The sequence below is a fragment of the Macrotis lagotis genome, chromosome 1 (assembly GCF_037893015.1).
Source record: "Macrotis lagotis isolate mMagLag1 chromosome 1, bilby.v1.9.chrom.fasta, whole genome shotgun sequence".
NCBI classification, from domain to species: domain Eukaryota; kingdom Metazoa; phylum Chordata; class Mammalia; order Peramelemorphia; family Peramelidae; genus Macrotis; species Macrotis lagotis.
The window spans coordinates 187,269,621-187,291,795 of NC_133658.1; the positions used below are offsets into that span (position 1 = coordinate 187,269,621).

Here is a 22,175-nt window from a genome sequence, read left to right on the forward strand (position 1 = left end):
ACTGACTAAAATGACTCCTGGTGATTCTGAAACCACTTGGGGTCACTGCAAGTTAGTACTCTGTCTAATCTCCCCCAGGTTGTACTGGAAAGCACAGGTGGGTGGATGGCTCAAGTCTCAAATTCTGTTTTACAGTTCTATAGGCAGACTTTTACAAAATGTTTTTGGTTTAGAATAGTGACAAAGGAAAACATTTTGGTTATTATACTAAGGAAAAAATTCCCATTTTACTTTTTTATTTGAGTTTAATATAATTAATGTCTTAAAATGCCATTATCAAAATTTCTTTCCACTAGCCTGTAAGTTGTGTGTCTAAGAAATTTTCCCTGACTAGCCCAGGTACCAGATAAAATCCTATCTTCTGCAGGAAACCTTTCCTAATCTTCCTAAATTCTCTAAGATTAATACCAATTTGTCATATATATATATATATATATATATATATGTATATATATATATATATATATATATATATATATATATATCTTGAATGTACATAGTTGTTTGCATATGGTCACCCCATTAGACTATGAACTTCATGAGAAAAGGACTGTCAATTTTATCCTTCTTTATATTCCCAGCGTTTAGTGTCAGACACTTAATAGGCACTTATGAACAATTATTAATTGACTAATTGTCTCTTTTGAACCTAGATTTCTGGCTCTTGCTCATTCATATTCTTCTTTGTATCATAATTACTTGTATACCTATCTCATCTCTCCTATCAAATTTTAAACTATTTAAAGTGTCCTGCACATAATAACCACTTAAAAATATTTGCTGAATGAATGAACGTTAAAGATAAAGGATTTCTCAAATAAAGAAGATAATAAAAATAACATCTGAATTTATGTGACTAGTCTTTTAAATTTCAAATCAAATATATAAATGAATGAAGACAGAATATATTCTACTCTTAGAAGTATACATAATTTTTGAAAAAGAAATTAGAAAGATTTAAAAAGAATTCAAGATATAGGATGGCTCGTCTGCCCACATCTCTTTTAAAAAGATTAACCTTAGAATCTTGAAGGTTGAGAAATTAACTGTACAAAAGATCTCTATTAAAAAGCAAACATGCATTCATTCTATAGTGAACACAAACTAGCTAACCAGTTTTGCTTGTTGTAATCCTATATAGATCAAAGCCTTAAGTAAATAAGACATAGGACAATACATCTAATTAAGGGAAAAAGGAAAGTTCAATGATTGAGACAATAACAGAGAACTTAGGGTTATCACTGGATTCAGAGATAGGTTGTGACTGTGTATGGTCAAGGGAGAGCCAGTATGAAAGGTATTGACTTTTAAGGTATTAAACTATAATAATTGTTTTATTTATTTGTCAGCATTTTCTACATAGTGCAGGAGAGAAGCACTGAAAAGGAAAGTGAAAGATTGTCCTAAAGTATTCTACCTATTTAAATTTTCTCAGAAACAGGTGCAATTCTAAATAACCTTTTTTTCGTTATATCTTGAAGTAGAAGATAGGTAATATTATTTCTTGATTTTTCATAATCTGAAACTTTTCTTTCAAACTTTTTCAGGGGGGCAGTTAGGTGGCACAGTGGATAAAGCACAGGCCCTGGAGTCAGTTCAAATCTGACCTCAGACACTTGATAATTACCTAACTGTATGACCTTGGGCAAGTCACTGCCTTGTAAAAAAAACAAAAAAAACTTTTTCAGAGATAGCATTAATAATAAAAAAAAAAGAAGCAGGATCTGTATGTCAAATATAAGGTATATCTCCCCATACCTAAGAGAATCAAAAGAATAAAGGAAGAAAAAAAAGGAACACCTATTGCATTAAGGAAATTTAAGACAACTGAGAAAGGACAAGGAAAAATCTAGAATGATTGATTGGAAAGTTCTAAAATAGGCTATTCCCCTAAGACAATCCTCCTATTTAGAAGTGTAAATCTAAGTCTCTCTCCTGAGCCTCTTATCTTTCTATGCTTTCCTAATAATTTCATTATTTCTCATATATTTAATTATCAGCTTTGTACAGATAACTCTCAGATCTTCATATCTAGCCCTCATCTCTCTTCTGAACTGCTAGTCCTTGATTACTCCCTCCTATTGTCTAATAGGCACTTCAAACTTAATAGATGTCAAAAAAACCAGTATATTTCCCTTAAAATCTACCTTTCCAGGGTGGCTAGGTGGCACAGTAGATAGAGCACCGGCCCTGGAGTCAGGAGTACCTGAGTTCAAATCTGGCCTCAGACACTTAATAATTACCTAGCTGTGTGGCTTTGGACAAACCACTTAACCCCATTGCCTTGCAAAAAAAACTAAAAAAAAATCTACCCTTCCTCCTGATGCCCTATTTCTAAGTAGTCAAGATTCTCCTACTTTTGTAAATGAGGTGTCATCCTCACTCAGCTCTGGTATACAACTAAGAACCAAGTCTTGTTCATTCTTCCTCTTATACCTGTCCCTTACTTTGTACTCACAGCACAACTATATTAGTCTAGGTCCTATTTCCTCTTTCCTGAAGTATTAAAATAATCCAAGGGATTTCCCGGCCACTAGCCCCCACTCCTCTACAACCAATCCCATATAGAAACACCAGATTGATATTTCAAAATCTCAGGTAGAATCTTATCCATTGCCTTAATGAACAATCGTCAGTGGGTCCCCATTGTCTTTAGGATAAAATTAAAAATTCCCAGTTTGGCATTAAAAGTCTTTTATGACACAAATCCAACCCTAGGTTAGTAGAATATTGTTATTGGTATCATATTGGTGTCATAAATCTATTCTGGAAATAAACATAAAAGTAATCTAGTCCAACACTCCTTTTAAAAATGAAGAATCTGAGAGTCAGAAATGCAAAGTAATTTGCCCAAGAAATATGGGTAATGAATGAGTGGTAGACCTGAAATCAGAACACTGATTCTTTCTTCCACCACATGGTATAACTTCACAATAATCTGTTCAAGAAACAATATTAAAAATCAAAAATTAGCATCACAAAGAAAAAATAAACCCTAACTGATATCTGATTCATGAAGCAACATCATTCATGAAATAGTAGTCTAAGAAAGTACAGATGAGACCTAGAAACTGCTCAAAATCTTGCCTCCTCTATCTCCTCCTATGCCTCTAATCTTGAGATTCTCTTTGAAGATGATTCTCAGATCTACTTATCAAATCTTAAGCTCTGTCCTGGCCTCCAATCTTATATCAACAACTACCTATTAGATATCTTGAACTGTATATCCCATCAACATTTCAAACACCACATGTCCAAAACAGAACCTTTCCTCTTCTAAGGACATTATCATCTTCCTATTTATCCAATCTAATAGCTTAATTGCCATCCTCAATTCATTCAAATTCAACTCATATGGATGTACGTATCCAATTTATTGACAAATTCTTTTATACCTTTGCCATGAATATTTTATACCATGTTTCCTGTTCTCTGGCACCAGCCACTATCCTGATACAAGTATTCATCACCTCATACCTGACTTCTTAGTTGATCCCCCTTGCTCAAGTCTCTCCTCACTCTAGTCTTCCAATGAACTGTAAATGTAATCTTCCTATAGCGCAGTGACTATGTCACTCCCTGTTCAGCAAGCTATAGTGACTCCCATCATCATCCAGGATCAAATAAAAAATACTATGCTTGACTTTAACAACCCTTCACAGCTTAGATCCTTTGGCTTTTCCCAGTCTGATCATGCTAGACTAGTTCCATGTACACTAAGTTCCAGAAATATTGGCTTTATTGTTTTTTGCACTGACTGCGCCCATGCCAGGGATGCTCTCTCCCTTTTCACCTCTGCCCCCCTAGGTTTTTTTTTTGTTTCCTTCAAAACTCAGCTCAGATCTCATCTTCTACAATAAGTCTTTCTGGGTCACCCCCACTATTAGTGCCTTGCCCAAGGACAGAGAATAATTTTGCTTTTCTTTGTACCCTCTATACTTTTGACAAAACCTAACCCATTGCAAATACTTCATAAATGTCTGTTGACCCCTTGACTGACTGATTTGAACCCTTTAGTTCAAGTTTCTGGTAGTGGATTCCATCCAATCTCAGTTTCTTTATCTTTGTTCTTGCTTGAAGCACTTTCCTGGTGCCCAGTATTGGTCACTTTTGATTCCAGATTTCCTATCTCTGCCAGCCAAAAGTCTCACTGCTCTACATAGTGAAGTAGATAGAGAATAAGAGCAACCAATGTCTTATAATGAGAAATCAATAATTCCTAATAAATTTATTTCAGTGACAAACAAGCAGAGAGAAAAGGACTGTGATGGCAAAAAGGATCTATATAACAGTGCACTGCAGTTTGAATTTATGTCATCTCTATAAATTTATACCCTCATAATTTAACTTGAAAATAAGAAAGTACAGTAATAATTGATAAGGAGGGAAAGAAGGAAAGAAGGAAGAGAAGAATGGAGGAAGGAAGGAAGGAAGGAAGGAAGGAAGGAAGGAAGGAAGGAAGGAAGGAAGGAAGGAAGGAAGGAAGGAAGGAAGGAAGGGAGGGAGGGAGGGAGGGAAAAGAGGGAGGGAGGGAAGGAGGCAGGCAAAAAAAAGAAGGAAGAATAAAGGGAAACAGGGAAGAAGGGAGGAAGATAAATTAGGTGACTTGTCCAGGATCACATCAAGTAAATGTCTAAGGTTAGATTTAAATTCAGGTCTATATTGGACATATTACTTACAAAGAGATATGTTGTAGTGGAAAGACAAACTTCAGAAGACAATCATTAGATTACTAACTGATAATTTAATAATTGGGTGGCCTTAGACCAGTCATTGAACATTATTTTTTCCTCTTTGAATTGTAGTGCTTTTTTCTCTGGAGTTTATCAACACTACAATCAAAGAAATAGATACTCTAGAGGTATATTGTAATTGAGTGATGTAGTCTTCCTGCCTTTCTTTGGACAGGCTGTCTCTCAAGCATGAAAGCTCTCTATCCACACCTCCACTTCCTAGCATTCAAGGTTTCCTTAAAGGGTCATTGGGTGCCTCCAACTGGAAGCCTTCTCTGATCCTCACAGTTATTAATGCTCTCTCTTGTCTTCATCTTATCTTGTTTACACTGAACTATGGAATTGCAGCTCTGAATTCAGCTGCTCAGTAAAATCTATAAACCCTATTCATTTGTCATTAACTGAGTGACAGTGTGGCATGAGTAGGTGGAGAACATGAGTCAGAATCGGGAAGATTTGAGTTCAGGTCCTGACTAACACATATTAATTTTATAAACTTGAGCAAGTCATTTAAACACTCCGGGTCCTGGAACAACCCTCTATGACTATAAGGTCCAGAATATTTGCTAATTTAGATTGGCAGAAGGAATATTGTCACCCACACTTAGAAATTCATAGGCTGCATCAAAAAAAAAAAAAACACACTGACAGGACATATCCTTATCTCCCCGAAAAGAGCTCCTCTTATATTTCAAGTTGTATCTAATATCGAGAAGCACCCATTAGAAAGGAAATTGAATGGGAAAGTAAAGAATCCAACCAGCCTTTAAAAGAAAAACAAATGAAAATAAAGAACTCCTTCCAACCCTTTCAAGGAGCCATAACTGGGAAGAAATAACGTCACCATACAGATCTCTGAAAAGAATCATCTACTATAAGAGTATGGTATTCTTGTTGTCTCAAGTCACTTAACCTAGTTCACCTTTCTGTGATTCTAAAAAGGTAATAACCACAGTTTGGGGCCTCAAAAAGGTATCTTGAGTGGGGAAATGAGGAGGTCCTCAGAGTTCTGACGCAGATGGAAAAGACCTTTTACCACCCCCGCCACCGCCTTCTCTCTGGGCCCCTTAGCCACCTGGAAAAAAAAATTGTGAAAGAACTACCTCTGTGTGTATATGTGTGTCTGTCTGTCTCTTTTCCTCCTCCTCCTCTCCCCCCCCCCCAGCCCTTACCACCTTTACTGCCCCCCCATTTTACCCCCAGCCCCAAATATAGGGCATCCTGCAAACTTTTTCCCCTTCTGAATGATTTTGTATGGAATATCTGTAGTACTTGCAAAGGGGTGATTATGAATGACTAAACAGTCTTGCATATATTTCTGGAATACTTGGAAATGCCTCTGTTATTTTTGGAAATGTATACTTGCTCAGGTTAAGCTGGCAATGGGTGACAAATGTAGTTTCTTCATGATAAAAAGTCTGTAGCTCCACCTACTGCTTCCCAAAGGAAGACAACAGGATTAGCACCGTAAAAAATAAAAATTAAGAGCTGCTGAAATAAAAGATAGAGGCAAAGGACTAGGGAAGAAAGAGTTGTTTTTTAGGATCAAGCTCAGGAAATAACATGAGGATCACTTATCTAACTGCTTCAAATAAAAGTCATCAAGTATAGTTCAACCGCCCACAAAACAAATAGAGAATCTATATACTTTGAAAAAAGAAAAATTTTAAAAAGACAACAAGACCTAAGAGAAATGTAAGATCTGCTATTTCCTTGAACTTCTTTATTGATCTTTGCTGGGATGCCATTATAGTAGATCATTCATTATAGAGTTTGTCAATTGATCTCCAGAAATAAAGATTTAACTAAATAATTGGAAAGCAATTACTTGTTTGGGTCATACCACAGTAAAAAAAAAAAAAATGCTGACAGTTTATTTTTTCAATGCCATACAAATCAAAATAGCAAAGGATTATGTTGTGGAGATAGAAAATAATGACAAAAGTTATCTGGAGGAACAGAAGGAAAATCTTGAAAAATAGAAGGGTTGGAGGAAGGTGGTCTGGCAGTACCAGATCTCTTTCTACAAAGTAGTAAACATAAAAACTATTCAGTTTTGGTGAAAGAATAAAGAAATCAAGTAGTGGTTTAAATTTCGTGTGTGTGTGTGTGTGTGTGTGTGTGTGTGTGTGTGTGTGTGTATACACACATGTGTGTATATATATATGGGGGTATATATACATATGTGTATATATTATATATACATATATGTGTGTATATATTATATAGAGAGAAATATACATAAAACATAAGGAAGGAAACAAACACAGTAGCATAATGCTGGATAAACTTCAAAACCCCAATACTGGGACAAGGACTCCTCTATTCAACAAAACTATTTTCCAAAGTTGGAAAGCAACTTTGGCAGAAATTAGGTTTGGACTAAGAACACAGGCCACATACCTCAATAGCCCAAAATAGATATAAGATCTAGATATAAAATATAATATCATAAATAAATTAGGAGCACCAAGGAGATAACCTTCACAAGTATTAAAGGGGAAGATTAGGTGCCCTAGTAGGCTTGCAGTAAGGAAGACCTAAGTTCAAATCTTACCCTCAGAAAATTATTAGCAATGTGAGTCATTTAGCCTCACTTGACAGTTTTTTCATTTATAAAATGAAGAGGCCTCTAAGGCCCCCCTCAATTTCCAATATATAAAACATATATATAATTTTATAATCTTAAAAAAAAGTTGACCCCTCAAAAGAGAAAGGAGATTACAAAAGATAAAATGCGTAATTTTGATTGTATGAAGTCAAAAAACTTTAACATAATCAAAATTAAAGCAGTTCAAATTTAGTATAGAAATAATATAACTTGAAGGGAATTTTTAAAGTAAATTTCTCTGATAAAAATCAACTGTCAAAGATATAACAAAACTTGAAACAAATATGTAAAAAACATAAACTATTCCCCAATAGATAATTGATCAAAATGCATAAAAAGAAAACTTTTTAAGAAAAGGGAAAAAGGGGCAGCTAGGTGGCTCAGTGGATAAAGCACTGGCCCTGGAGTCAGGAGTACCTGGGTTCAAATCTGGTCTCAGACACTTAATAATTACCTAGTTGTGTGGCCTTGGGCAAGCCACTTAACCCCATTAGCTTTGCAAAAACCTAAAAAAAAAAGGGAAAAAGTTACCAACAATCTTATAAAAAGTGTTTCAAACCTCTAGTAAATAGAAAAATGGAAAATAAAATAAATCTGAGTTTCTATCTCACATTCATCAAGTTAGTAAGGGTGACAGAAAGAAGAAGATTACAATTATTGGATGGGATATGGAAGGATATCACTGGATTAATTCACCTAGAGCTTTTCATCCTTGAAAGGAAATGAATAAAAATATTTTGAGAATGAAAGTAATGTGGTCAGACTAAGATGACCTCTAAAATAACTTCTAGCTCTAGAACTATTATCGAGATTCAATGAATTTTTCCATTTCCATTTTTTAAATGACCTTATTCCGTATTTCTATAAGATGGAACTGCCAAAAAGATTGTCTTTAGTGCCAATTTCACAAAGTTATTATGAGTTTTATGAGATAATATCTTCAAAGGACTTTGAAAACTCTTAAATAATACTTAAATGTCAGTTATCATTTATGCTTCAGAATAATTCACCTATTGGTGAATTGTTCTAGTCATTCTGTAAAACAATTTGAATTGTCTAAAATGTCGCTAAACTGCACATATCCTTTGGCCCAGGGATACCACTTCTAAGTCCAAACCCCAAACATAATAAAAAAAAATGGCTCATATATATAATGAAAATATCCAGAGTAGGGATTTATTTTTTCTTAATAATAATAATAATAATAAGCTGGTTTTTTCAGTTCCTATCATTCAGATAATATATGAACAAATTATGATATATGAATGTAATGGAATATTATTGTACAATAAAAATGATGAAAAGGATAGCAGAAAAATTTGAAAGACATGAATCAATGCAGAATTAAGTCAGTAGAAGCAGAACAATTTCAACATGAAAAAGCAATTTTGGAGAACTGGAAAACAATGATCAATGCAGTTACCAATTATAGCAATGCTTTATATTTAAAAGTTGGGTCTTGGCTAGTGAAGAGTGTGGACACTAAAACTGCTTTGAAATTACCCAGAAATTTGGCATTGGTTAAGGACAAAATCAGATTGAGCTAACCCCTCACTAGGCAAGGCTGGACCAGGAAGGTATCCAGCTGTAGCAGTTGCTGAGATGGATCAGGTAGATCATTTAGCTACTGAACCACCAGAATGAATCAGGTCCACTGATTCACTGGTCCACACTAACTGGGCTGAGTTATACTGTTAAGTGGAATGTCACAGTCCTCTTTTCTGTTGAGGTACTATTGAGTTAGCACTAGGGTTTGCAGAAGCCTAAACTCTTAGATTTATCTTATCTTCACCAGGAGGTGACAGAGGTCTGCCCTCTCCCATTCAATAACCTTTTCTAGTTCAGAACATATACCCTCAGTAAGGGACACCATCTTGGCTTATAGAGATCAATAACAATTAAGCCAATTATAATTCCAAGACTTCTTGATGTTCATTGTCTTTCATCTCCCAATTCTGAGCATTTTTACTGACTATCCCCTATATCTGGAACTCCTTCCTCTTCATCTCCACCTCCTTGAAAGGAAATGAATAAAACTATTTTGAGAATGAAAGTAATGTGGTCAGACTAAGATGACTTCTAAAATAACTTCTAGCTCTAGAACTATTATCAGAGATTCAATGAATTTTTCCATTTTCATTTTTTAAATGACCTTATTCCACATTTCTATAAGATGGAACTGCCAAAAAGATTGTCTTCAGTGCCAACTTCACAAAGTTATTATGAATTTTATGAGATAATATCTTCAAAGCACTTTGAAAACTCTTAAATGATACTTAAATGTCAGTTATCATTTATGCTTCAGAATAATTTACATTTTTGAGTTCTCTTTTCTCTTATAACTATGCTGTATCCTTCCCATTTCCTCTGCTGACAAAGGAGAACAGGCTCTCTTCATTTTGCACCTGAGTTATTAACTGTACTTGCTTCTTATTTCACCTCACTCCATGCTTCTAATCACTGTACATTCCAATATATCTATATACAGCTTTTGACATAATCTTCAAAGATCTTGCCCCTCAGTAAAACGTTGAAATGGAAAACAAAGAGACAGCTCATTTATTGTTTTGATTTCCAATAACATTAACCAGAAGAATTCACTCTTCACCAACCAAAGTAAAAATGAGAACTGCAAGAAAAGAGATTAATTCTGTCTCATAACTCTTTCCTCTTAGTAGTGCCAGTTCTCAGATGACTTAATTCATCTTCCCTGCAGTGTGGCAGAGTAGAGAAATACTAAGATTGTATTTATTTTTAAAAGGGAAAACTGAGGGAGAATGTAATAGAATTCATTTTCTAGGCAACAGAGGAGAAAACCCAGATCTAACAAACCAGGGATCCTTTTGCTTGCCTTTTAGTCCAAAGTATATGTTCTTAATTTAATAACTGAGGCATAGCATATTTCTGTATCCCTAGGAAAGAGTTACATGACTAAAGCATTCCTATATTAAAGCATATGCAGCTTCAATTGGAAGGTCATGACAATAATATCTTGAATTCAAACAGCACCCTTTTCCTTCCAAAGCGCTTTTGCATCCATAAGATTATCTCATTTCAGAACTAGCTGCCAGCTGGTAATTGAAACAGAGAAACATTTTAGCGAAGTCTCCATCTGGTGGTTGATTTCAACCAGCTTCCTAGGAAGCTTATGGATCCTCAAAATCTGACAACAGAGGTAGAAATGTAGGCCCCCAAGAGGAAATACTTAGGAAAACTTTAAAGAAAATTAGAAGTCAAAAAACCTAAAAATCCCACTTACAATTAAAACTGACTTGAAAGTGTGACTACCATAAAATATTAATTTAATATGAACTCTCTATTTTTAAAAATTTATCAGTTTATAAGTGAAAATAACCAATTTTCTCTAAAATACCAGTCAGTCAAAGAATTAAAAGGGGAGAATTAGTTGTCTCTTTGCCAATGGTCTGATAAAACAAGGGGTTTAATCTTATGATGAGATTGACTGGAGGCCTTACTAATTAGAATCTTGCTACTAAAGTACCTGAAAAGGTTAAATAAACTTCTAGCACTGCTGTCTCAAAGGATAGAACACTAGGTCTGGAGCATCTGTTGCTCTGTTTGGTTTCAACACCGCAGATCAGAAAATGCCCTTCCCGTGTTAAGCTCATCACCTCTAAACTCTATCACCAGACTGCTAACTTAAGCCTTGACCTCCCTCAAATGCCAGGAGGACTAGACAGTGAAATACTAAACTCTTCCCAATGGCTTCTTTATAGAGGATAGAAACTTGACTTTGGTGTCCCTCCACTCTGCAGCTACTGCTCTGCCTGGTTGCAGCTCCACAGAACAAGATGCTCCTATGCTGGATACCCCATTTTGTGTGTTGCCTCACCCCTTTCCCTGTAAGCTCCTTGATTTCAGTGCCTAGGACACAGTAGAAACTTAATAAATATTTCCTGGATTGGAAAATAAAAAATTCAAACTTGGTCTGAGACATTTGCTAAAGATATAACAATAGGCAGGTCATTTAACATCTATATGTCTTAGTTTCCTTAAATGTAAAAGGGGATGATAATATTGTACCAAATGAGACTATTGGTAAAGCCCTTAGGTAAAGCTCTGTGCTTAATGTTTGTTTCCTCCTTATTTTCCCCCAACTTTCCTCTCCTTCCTAAGTCTTAATCTAAACCAATTTGGACAATAAACAATGCTATTTTTTCTTTGAAAAAAATATGTATTCTATAGCCTACTTCAATAATCCATCCCAAGCTTGAACAATTTGATATTTATCCTGTCTAAGAAATCTATATCTATTCGGATTTTTCATGTCCCTTTCCCATGACTTTTTAGAGTGGATAATAAGATGATAGATTCAGATCTGGAAGAAACCTTAATCAGCAAACCTGTTAGCCAGATCTGGCTACCATCTGTTTATGTATGGTCAGTGAGCCAAGAATTACTTTTATATTTTTAAATAAAGTTTTAATGTATGTTAAAAATGTAAAAGCCATTCTTGATTTGTGAGACAGCCAGTGTACTGGATCCAGCCCTCAAGCTATAGTCTCTTAAGTACCACTCCTGTCCAACCCATCATTTTACAGATAAGGAAACTAAAACCTATAGAGTTTAAGTGATTTGTCAAAGGTGTAAGAGTAGTAAAAAGGAAAGCAGAGATTCATACCTAGGTCCTCTGACTCTAAATCCAATAATATTTCCACTGTCTCACAGTGCCTTTCATTTGTCTGGAAAATAATTTGTCAAAAAGTTTGTTTCCATAAGAATAATTCATACCTTTAAAATTATTATTAAATTCTTCCCCTTTCCTTCAACAAGTTAAATAAGCTCAGTTCCATTTATGACCATTTGTGTGAAATTTATATAAATGTAGTTCCAGAAACTGTAATGTAATATATTAAGAATTCAGGACCTTATAAATTTAAAGAGAGTTTGGCATTCTTAAAAGGGACAATATCCCCCACAAAGTATCTAATATGGACAAAGTTATGGTCATATCTAACTTTCTTCATAAAATCCAATTTATTCTCCTTCAACCATTTAGATCATTCTCTTCTCAGCAAAATTTCTAAGAAACTACAGAGATAGAGTGATATATTAGAGCTGCCAGTTTTCCGAGCTATTAACTATTTTGATTAATATACTTATCCTATAGTACTCCATAGGACTAGACACACAAGACTAGATGAGGTAAAACTCTAAACCATTAGTTTATGTAGAATATAATTACTCCAAAGGAATAATACTAAGAGTGTCCTGAATTTGTATGATACTTTACAATTTTCAAAGTGCCTTCACATTTATTATCTCAATCTTTATAAAAAACTCTGTGAGGTGATAAGATGGGTATTATTATCCTCATTTGATTAATAATGACAACTATAAAGACTCAGATAAATTGTAATGCAAGAAAATAAGTTCAGGTAGGTTGAGAAAATTTAGACCTTTATCCAAATACCTTTTGTGGAATAGGCTTCCATCTTTGTACTCATCTAAGAGATGGCCTAGTAGGAAAAATACCTTACCATAACTAGAAACTTTCCCTGGTCATTCAATCTTCCTCTGCCTAGCATCACAGGAATTTGTCCTGCCCGGTTGGTGGAGGATATCCCTTGTCAAGACATTAATATTAATGCTTTCAATCATTAGATTTATAGTGATATTAAATTTTAAGTATATCTGTTTTACCCATCATCTGAAACTTTAAAGCATTTAACCTATTTCTCCCCTTCTCATTTTCCCATAATTGAAATGGCAGTCAAAAATCATTAATTAAGCACAATGGCACATAGTTGAATGGTTAAAAAATACTTTTTGATGGGTTCTACCAAGAGTTGTGGAGCACACAGAAAGGCAAGAACAGTCTCTGCCCATAAGAAGCTCATGTTCTACTGAGTTCATAATATCTGAGTAAATAACTAGGTACATAAAATATGCATTCACAGTAAATGAAAAGTGGTCTCTGAGGGACAAGCACTAGCAACAGTAGAGATGTGGAAATGTCACCTACAAAAAATAGTATTTGAGCCAAGTCTTGAAGAAAATCTGGGAAACTAAGAGGTGGATAAGGAGAGAAAGCATAGGGGACAGTCATTTCTATACAATGCTGGGGCATATTCTATTGTCCTAGTAAACTTTTAAGATGAGAAGATTCTTGAGGGAAACATAATAAGTTCTGTTTTGAATATATTGAATTTGCATCATCTATAAGACATATAGATTCATTGAATGAAAGGGGGTGACATAACAAAGGAAGTATGCTTGAACTGGTGGAAGATGATCATGGAAGCAAGAGAGAAAAAAGGCAGGCAGACAGGAAGAAAAGGAAGGAAGGAAGGAAGGAAGGAAGGAAGGAAGGAAGGAAGGAAGGAAGGAAGGAAGGAAGGAAGGAAGGAAGGAAGGAAGGAAGGAAGGAAGAAAAAAGTTCTTAACAGTCCTTGAAAATTTATAAAAGAAGGGAAATATATTTGAAAATGTCATAGATTCCTTCTGGACTCATAATTCTGTAGGTTTATGTTGAAAACATGAGATAGATCTAGGGAATGGATTTAATTCTTTACAAGAATGCAAAGCAGCTAAATATAATGGTAAGACAAGGTTCTTGGAGTTAGAGGACCTAGATTCTAATACTGGCACCACCACCACCATTTAAAAACTTTATAATCTTGGGCAAGATAATTTGCTTCTATTGGAATTCATTTTCTCATCTGTAAAATGAGGAATTTGGAACATATGATCTCTCAAATGGCTAGATGATACCATACAGTGGGTAGAATGCCAGACTTGGAGTCAGGAAGTGTTGAGGTTGAATCCTGCCTTGGACATATAATGTGTAACCCTGGGCAATAATAGCTTAACTTCTCTAAGCCTCAGCTTCCTCATTTGCAAAATAAGGATAATAATATCACATTTAAGTTGACTTTAAAGTCAATAAGAATGAATCTGCCTCATTAGAAGTATTTCCTAGAAAGAAAAAGTCATCATTAAGGAACGGAGCACAAAAGTGGAAGTGCATAGTAAACAGAAAAAGAAGACCTGGGTTCAAATTTGATCTCCAATAATTAATAATTATATGATCTTGGGTAAGTAACTTAACTTCTGTTGGCTTCAGTTTTCCAATCTTTAAAATAAGAGATAATAATAATAATAACATCCAACTCCCATCGTGATAAGGATAAATGAGATAATAGCAATAATGCTAGTCATTAATAATTTAATAATATTCTTGGGGTCTAGTCCTGTCATTGACCACTTGTATAATTGTGTACAAGGCACATTTCATCTCTGAGTTGATTTCTTCAACTATAAATGAGGAGTAATGATCTCAAAGATACTCTTCAGTTCTAAAATTCTATGAATATTTGCAGTATCTTATTCAGTCAGTGAAGCCATGGTTTTATATGTCATTCCCCTTTGTGTCTTTCTGTACCAAATTTTAAACTTTTATTTAATTCATATGGATGTTAGGAGTGAAAAAGATCCTAGCAAAAAATAGGTTGTATTGTGGCTAAAAAGAAAAAATATTCATGCAACACATTTTTATTAGGAAGAACCCACACACAATGTTTATTCTCACTGCTCATTGTTAAAGTTTCTTAGTGGAGAATAGAGCTACTTGAACAGAGCTTTTTGCAACATAGCAGCAATTTACAGCAGGCAAGCAGACTTTCAAAAGTACAGTATCAATTTGCTATATTTAGACAGTGCCCATGGTTTCAGTGGTGACTATAAAGGATCTGTCTTTGAACCCATATTTAATAGTTAGCCAAATTTTCCATATCCTGTTCTAGGCAGCTTCAAAAACATCTGTTTTGATTAAGAAGGAATCAGCAAAGTGCTCTCACATCTTGGAGGAAATGAGTTTCGTTTAATATGAATTGTTAAAACTATAAACTGCCTGCCCTCATTTCAAGCGCGTAGCTCTCACTGATGTCAGGGAACCCTCACAGTATGTGTCCTATTAGTCTGAGAGAGTAGACAGCAACATGTTGACTATTTACTCTGATGAATAAGTTATGGAAAGAAGAATTGTACCTAAAACTATGGGTAAAACTGAAAGAAGATTTTACAGATCTGTATGTCCCAAAGTTGAGCATATACAAGTGTAAGAAGAGCTGAGAATCATCAACATGGTCATGTAAATGGGTGCAATCCTCAAGAGATATGGCATGGTTTATGTCCATTCATTCAGTGATATTTATGGAATGCCTACCATGTACATCATATGTAAGGAGTACCAAGGATATGAAAAAAGCAAGACATAGTCCCAGCCATAACCTTAGATAAGAAACAGAAAAACTAGAAAACTGTCGCACAGACTCAGGAAACACAGTAATTTGAGTCAATGAGCAAAGGACAGTTAACATATGATCCTTGCTTTATTATAGCCGTGGTCCCCAAAACAGAAGTTAAGGTCTACTGAGAGAATAATAACCTTACTCTAAGGTATATATGATAACCAAAAGAACTGAAGAAAAGGTCACACCTCACCCTCAATCAATTAATGGGGCTTATTTCCAGTAGAACTCTAGTTAACCCTTTCTCTGAGGGGATCTCCCATTTCTATTCCCCCTTCTACTGTGTAAGATACCAACCTACCTCCTTTCCTCTACCTCAGGTGTCCATTGACCACTAAACATATTACTACTTGGGTGCCAATAGCAACAGCTATGCAGGTACCTCTTGGAAAATTCTGAATATCACCACCACCACCACCACCACTTTAAACTTGTAACCTTCTATCCCTCAGATCAACTTGTGGCTGTTACCTAAGGATCATGAAGGGTGTACTTTGCTGTCTGAGCTTAGAAACTGGTGTATAATAATCCTTCTTCACCCCTTTTCATTTGGAGTGAGACTATGAGTCAAGCAAAGTGACTAAGTATAAATGGGTTGCAAATATTATAGGTTGTATTATATCATCTTTTTTTCTCTAACTCATTTAGCTTCTAAACTTTACTACTAATTTCAGAGCACCTTTATCCCTCCAGTCACCCAGCTATACACTCTCAATGGCATCTCCACCTTTACGTTATCCCTCACTCCATATTTCTAAATAATTACCAAATCATATTATTTGTTCCCACATCTCTCTCCTCTGACTCTTTCCTCTTTACTCATACAGATATAACCCAAGTTCAGACTCTCAACATTTCTCATCTAGACTATTGCATAGTCTTGTAACTGGTTCCCCTGCCTCAAGTTTTTCCATAAAACTCAAAATGATTTTTCCTAAAGCATAAGCAAGTCTAATGGTTCCCTATTAACTCCAAGATCAAATATTATTTCATTTCTATTTCATCATTTTTAATCTCTGATTTTTGTATTGATTTTAATGTTCATAATTATTGGCATATAAACAATTTATTTTTTTAAATGATATATATATATATAATTCAGAGAATGTACAAAAATTTTTTACTAATAGATGATATGAACAAAAATGTTTAGAGTCCTATATATTACAGTAAAATGTGATTATTGGGTTTTAGAATGACCACAGATTAGAACTAAAAGGAATTTCGGAAACCCAAACTCCCTAATTTGACAGATGAAAAATTTTTTAAATGTTTTATAATCACAACCTAAAGAGCATTCATCTATTGTTTTATTCACTATTAGACCTCAGCATCTAATTAAAATTCTAGTTCCATTTTAGCATTTATCATCAATTTTCTTTTACAAATGAATATTAACTTCAAAGATACAGCAGTAACAAAAGTACAAACATTCCTTTCCAGTACCTCAAGATTGTATTCTCTCCTATCCCATCTTGGTTTCTAGGGATTTAATTTAGATTAGCATTAGTGGTCCCACCAAATTCATGTCCAAGTTCATGTCCAAATGTGCATTTCTGCTAGATGATTTCTTATCTCAGCCATTCCCAAAGAGCTCTCTTTTTTCCCTAGGGAATTTATACTAAGCTGGCTACATCACTGAAATGCCAAGAAGCTTAGAGAATTGCCCTTTTTACCTTCCAAAATTCACAAAATTTCTAATCCTTTACCTAAAACAGAAAAACAAATTCAGAGACAAAGGGCTAAGGTCCATTTTATCAGCTTCCATGTTGGATTCAATTTGGAAGAAGATCCAAGCCCCTCTCCCCTTACAGCATCATCTCCTACAGCAAGGAAAGGATAATTTTAACATTTCTCAATTGTGATATTAAAATACTCTCACTCAGCTCTTCTCCAAGCTACCTGCTAGGATCTGCTGCTTTGGTCAGTCGCATTCCTGAGACAAGATGGTGAAGGTCAGAGTCAACGGATTTGGCCGCATTGGATGCCTGGTGATCAGGGCTGCATTCAACTCTGGCAGAGCAGGTGTTGTGGCCATCAATGACCCCTTCATTGACCTCAACTGCATGGCTTATATGTTTCAATATGATTCCACCCATGGCAAGCTCAAGGGTACTGTCAAGGTTGAGAATGGAAAGCTGGTGATCAATGGAAAAGCTATTAGCATCTTCCAGGAACAGGATCCCCCCAATATTAAATGGGGAGATGCTGGAGCTGAGTGTGTTGTAGAGTCCACTGGTATCTTTACCAACATGGAAAAGGCTGGAGCAAACTTGAAGGGTGGAGTCAAATGAATCATTATCTCTGCCCCTTCTGCTGACGCCCCAATGTTCATGATGGGAATGAAGCATGAGAAATATGATAATTCCCTTAAGATTGTCAGTAATGCCTCCTGCACTACCAACTACTTGGCCCCCTTGGCCAAAGTCATTCATGACAACTTTGGCATTGTGGAAGGACTCATGACCACAGTGCATGCTATTACTGCTACCCAGAAGACTGTGGATGGTCCCTCTGGCAAGCTGTGGTGTGATGGGCATGGTGCTGCCCAAAGCATCATCCCTGCTTCCACTGGAGCTGCCAAGGCTATAGGCAAGGTCATCCCTGAACTGAATGGAAAGCTCACAGGCATGGCTTTCTATGTTCCCACTCCCAACATATCTGTTGTGGATCTGACCTGTTGCCTGGAGAAACCTGAGAAATATGATGACATCAAGAAAGAGGTGAAACAAGCATCAGAGGGACCCTTGAAGGGCATTCTGGGCTGCACAGAGGACCAGGTTGCATCCTGTGACTTTAACAGCAACACCCACTATTCTATCTTTGATAATGATGCTGGTATTGCCCTCAATAACCACTTTGTCAAGCTTATTTCATGGTATATGACAACGAGTATGGTTATAGCAACTGTGTAGTCGACCTCATGGTCTTCATGGCCTCCAAGGAATAAAATGGGAAGCCATGGATAAATCTTCATCCCCAGCCAAAAAAAAAAAAAAGAAAAAAGAGTTACATCACTGGGGAGCCCACATCCCTAACATGCATTCCTCTACCAGGGATCCTGTGCCCCATTCACATCCTTGTCCCAAAGCACCCCTGTAGTAGGGAGAAAAGTCTAGAGTCCTTTATTGTGTACCATCAATAAAGTCACCATATTCAGTGAAAAAAAAAGTCCCAGCAAGTTCCATAGTCTCTAAAGTATATAAATATAAATATATCCAGTACTATATAGAATATCCTTCCACATGGCTCTTTCTGTTTCTATTAATTATTATTAACATTTAGTAAATAACCAACATTAAAGATGCTAAAATATGTGAAATGGTCTTAATTCTAGAAGTTTATAATACTAACATGTAAAACAGTGAAAAGAATGATAATAACTTTTCCCAATCATGACTGCTTTCTTGGATTTTTTCACTCTACATGAGAGGAAAAAGTAAGACCATATAGATCTATATTCCTATTGTATTAGGCAGTTAGGCAGCTAGGTGGTCAAGTGGATAGAGCACTGGCCTTAGATTCAGGAGGATGGGGTTTGTGTCTGACTTCAGACACTTGCCACGTTCTAGCTGTGTGACCTTGGACAAGTCACTTAATCCTGACTGCCTCACATCCAGTCATCCTGATTCATGTCTGGGCCACTGGACCCAGATGGCTCTGGAGGAGAAAGTGAGGCTTGTGACTTATCACATTCACTCAAATCCAAGTCATGTGCATCACCTCACTGATGTCGTGGTCTTTTTTGAAAATGGATAGGGGTGGCTAGGTGGCACAGTGGATAAAGCACCGGCCCTGAAGTCAGGAGTACCTGGGTTCAAATCTGGCCTCAGACACTTAATAATTACCTAGCTGTGTGGCCTTGGGCAAGCCACTTAACCCCATTTGCCTTGAAAAAATCTAAAAAAAAAGGACAAACATCCTTTAAGGTGACTAGGTGACTGGATAGGAGAGTCAGAGGGGGAAGGCCTTGGGGTAAGGTTCTTGCTAGCAGAAGCTCTCAACTCTAAATATATGACCCTTTAGCCTCCAGTCACCTCTTTCAGTTAGGAAACTCAAGTTTGAAGGATGCAACATAGTACTCTGTCAATGGAAAAAGTGAGGGAGCAAATACTAAAAAAAGGAACCCCTACCAGGGCAGACAGGGATGCTCTTGGCTTTACCTCTAGAATTGTCTGGTTAGTTGCATGTCAGAAACAAAGAGAGAAGAACAAGGCCACCTGTTGTACGTGGGAAAGGAGACTGCTGGTCCGGGGCTGTGTAAGCAGTGCCTTCTCTTCAGGTTAGTCCCACACCTGTGCCCTCCTTTGTATTTATTGCACAGTATATGTATGTCCCCATCATATAAGCCTCTGGGCACTTTTATCCAATTAAAAACAGGTTTCTGGCCTCGTGTGCAGCCAAGTACACCTGGCTTTCCATTCTGTGGAGATCCTGACAAGAGCCTTAAGTTACTCTGCTCACATGGATGGCCTGAAAGGAGTTTGGAGTGGGGGTAGCGGGAGTGGTTGCACAATTATGTACCTGCTCTGGTACCAGTACTATTGCTATGCACAACTTTTCTGCTCTACATTATCCCAAGCTAGGCTCCCTTTCAGCCTCACCCATGTGTATAAAATGCCTATAAATTTTCCCTCAAGAATATTCTTCCTATGGAAGAAAAGGAGTAGTGAAAAGGGATCTAGAGTTGAGGTTATGAGTTCAAAAACTAACAATTCATTTAACTTGCCCAGGCCTCTGTTTTATCACCTATAAAAAGGGAATGTTAGACTGTATAGATTTCAATGACCCTCTTCATATAGATGTTATTATACTATAGTTAGATCATCTCAAAGGTTTTTTTCAGATCCAAATCATCTGATAATGTCTCTGACATTTTAGCTCTATACATGTTATCTGTATTAGGGGTTATATGACTCTCTAGTAATATCTTAGAACCAGGATCCTACTTTGGAGAGCAAAGAATTTGGAATGTTGTAAATAAAGCAAAAAGGCAAGAAAATAAACTGGCCTCACATCAGCTATGGGGCAGAACTGGGACTGTGACCTAACTCAACATAGGAGGGGAGTAGAATATGATAAATCTGAATCACCACCATTTTTACTTGAAACAAATTTTTGTGCTTTTACATTCTAACCTACTATATTAAGCAAATCTGTAGACAGGCACAATTGATTAAGTAGGGAATAAACAAAAAACTTCTGGTAAAAAAAAAAAGAAAAAAAAAGTTCTGGTAAAATTCAGAATTTCCTGTAAGTTCACTTTTACTCCTCCCCAGTATTGCATGAGTCAGTGGTATCTAAAGAAAGATTAGGTGCATTGGACTAGATCCACAACAATAGAGCAAGGTGGTAGCACTGGAAAGTAAAAAACAAAATTCTTGACATTGTGATCAGAGACTCTTTTCAACAAGTCTATTTCATTATCATACTTGAGGGGTAGGAGGGAGATGTAAGTATTTCTACTAATCTGGCATAATTTCTAGGACCTTAAAAGGTTAGTTGGCTCACTTAAACCTTCCTCATTTGCAGTCTGGTACTTAAAATTTCTTTAGGGTGATGGAGAAGGAAAGAAGTCTTAGGGATAAAGATTGGGGTAGTTAGGTGACTTAGTGGATAGCGCACCAGCCCTGGAGTCAGGAGGAACTGAGTTCAAGTTCAGCCTCAGACACTTAATAATTATCTAGCTGTGTGACCTTGGGCAAGTCACTTAACCCCATTGCCTTACCAAAAAAAAAGGGGGGGGGGGGATAAAGATTAAAAAAAGCAACTACATCATAGAGTTGAAACAAAAGGCTAAAATTCACACTATATTGTAAATCTGACACTTTTCAGATTTTGATGTTAGGAAGAATGTTAGAATCAATAATTATCAGGGATATTCTTTCTACCCTACACACAAATGAGTTAGGCAAAAGTATACAAAACTGGAACCTGATTTGCCAACTTCCACCCTTAATGCAGCTTCCTGCTAGCTTCTAGATACTTAGAAATGGTTTCCAGGCCACCTAAGGGCATAAAAAGTTTCACCTACATGCACCCTGCACACTTGGTGGATATCTTGAAGTCACACAATCAGGCCCATTTCCATATGGAGACCACAGGGGGCATATCTACCAAAGCTATGGCCTTGTTAAATAATGTTTTGATAAAGTCTAAGTAAACCACCCTTGATTGACTGTTAAATGAGCTATGAGTCCTTTAGCTCAATCTAACATCAAACCTGAACTAATAGGGTATGGGTACCATGCATACCCCTAACAGGGATAAATCATGGGAAAATAGGGACACCCTTAATAGTAAAGAAGTGGGTTCAAAAAGAGGAGACTGGGAACACCAAAAGCATATTTTACCTGCTTCACAATTTTTCAAGAGCTTGACCTTTCTGTCCATCCTCTTCTCCATATTTATCTTATAAAGAAAGCAACTGAAAAATAAATGAAACATCCAACAAGTAAAATGAAAACAAAGCAATCATAGGAATAAATGCATTGAGCCTAAGGTAACTGCAATGTCCCACCATGTCTTAGTATCATAACAAATCGACATACATATATA

At 36.2% G+C, this 22,175-nt stretch overlaps 1 pseudogene; it reads left to right on the forward strand.

Annotated features, from left to right (window-relative positions):
• The first annotated feature begins 17,563 nt into the window (after window positions 1-17,563).
• Window positions 17,564-18,763, forward strand: LOC141514918 (glyceraldehyde-3-phosphate dehydrogenase-like; annotated as a pseudogene).
• Window positions 18,764-22,175: the final 3,412 nt, after the last annotated feature.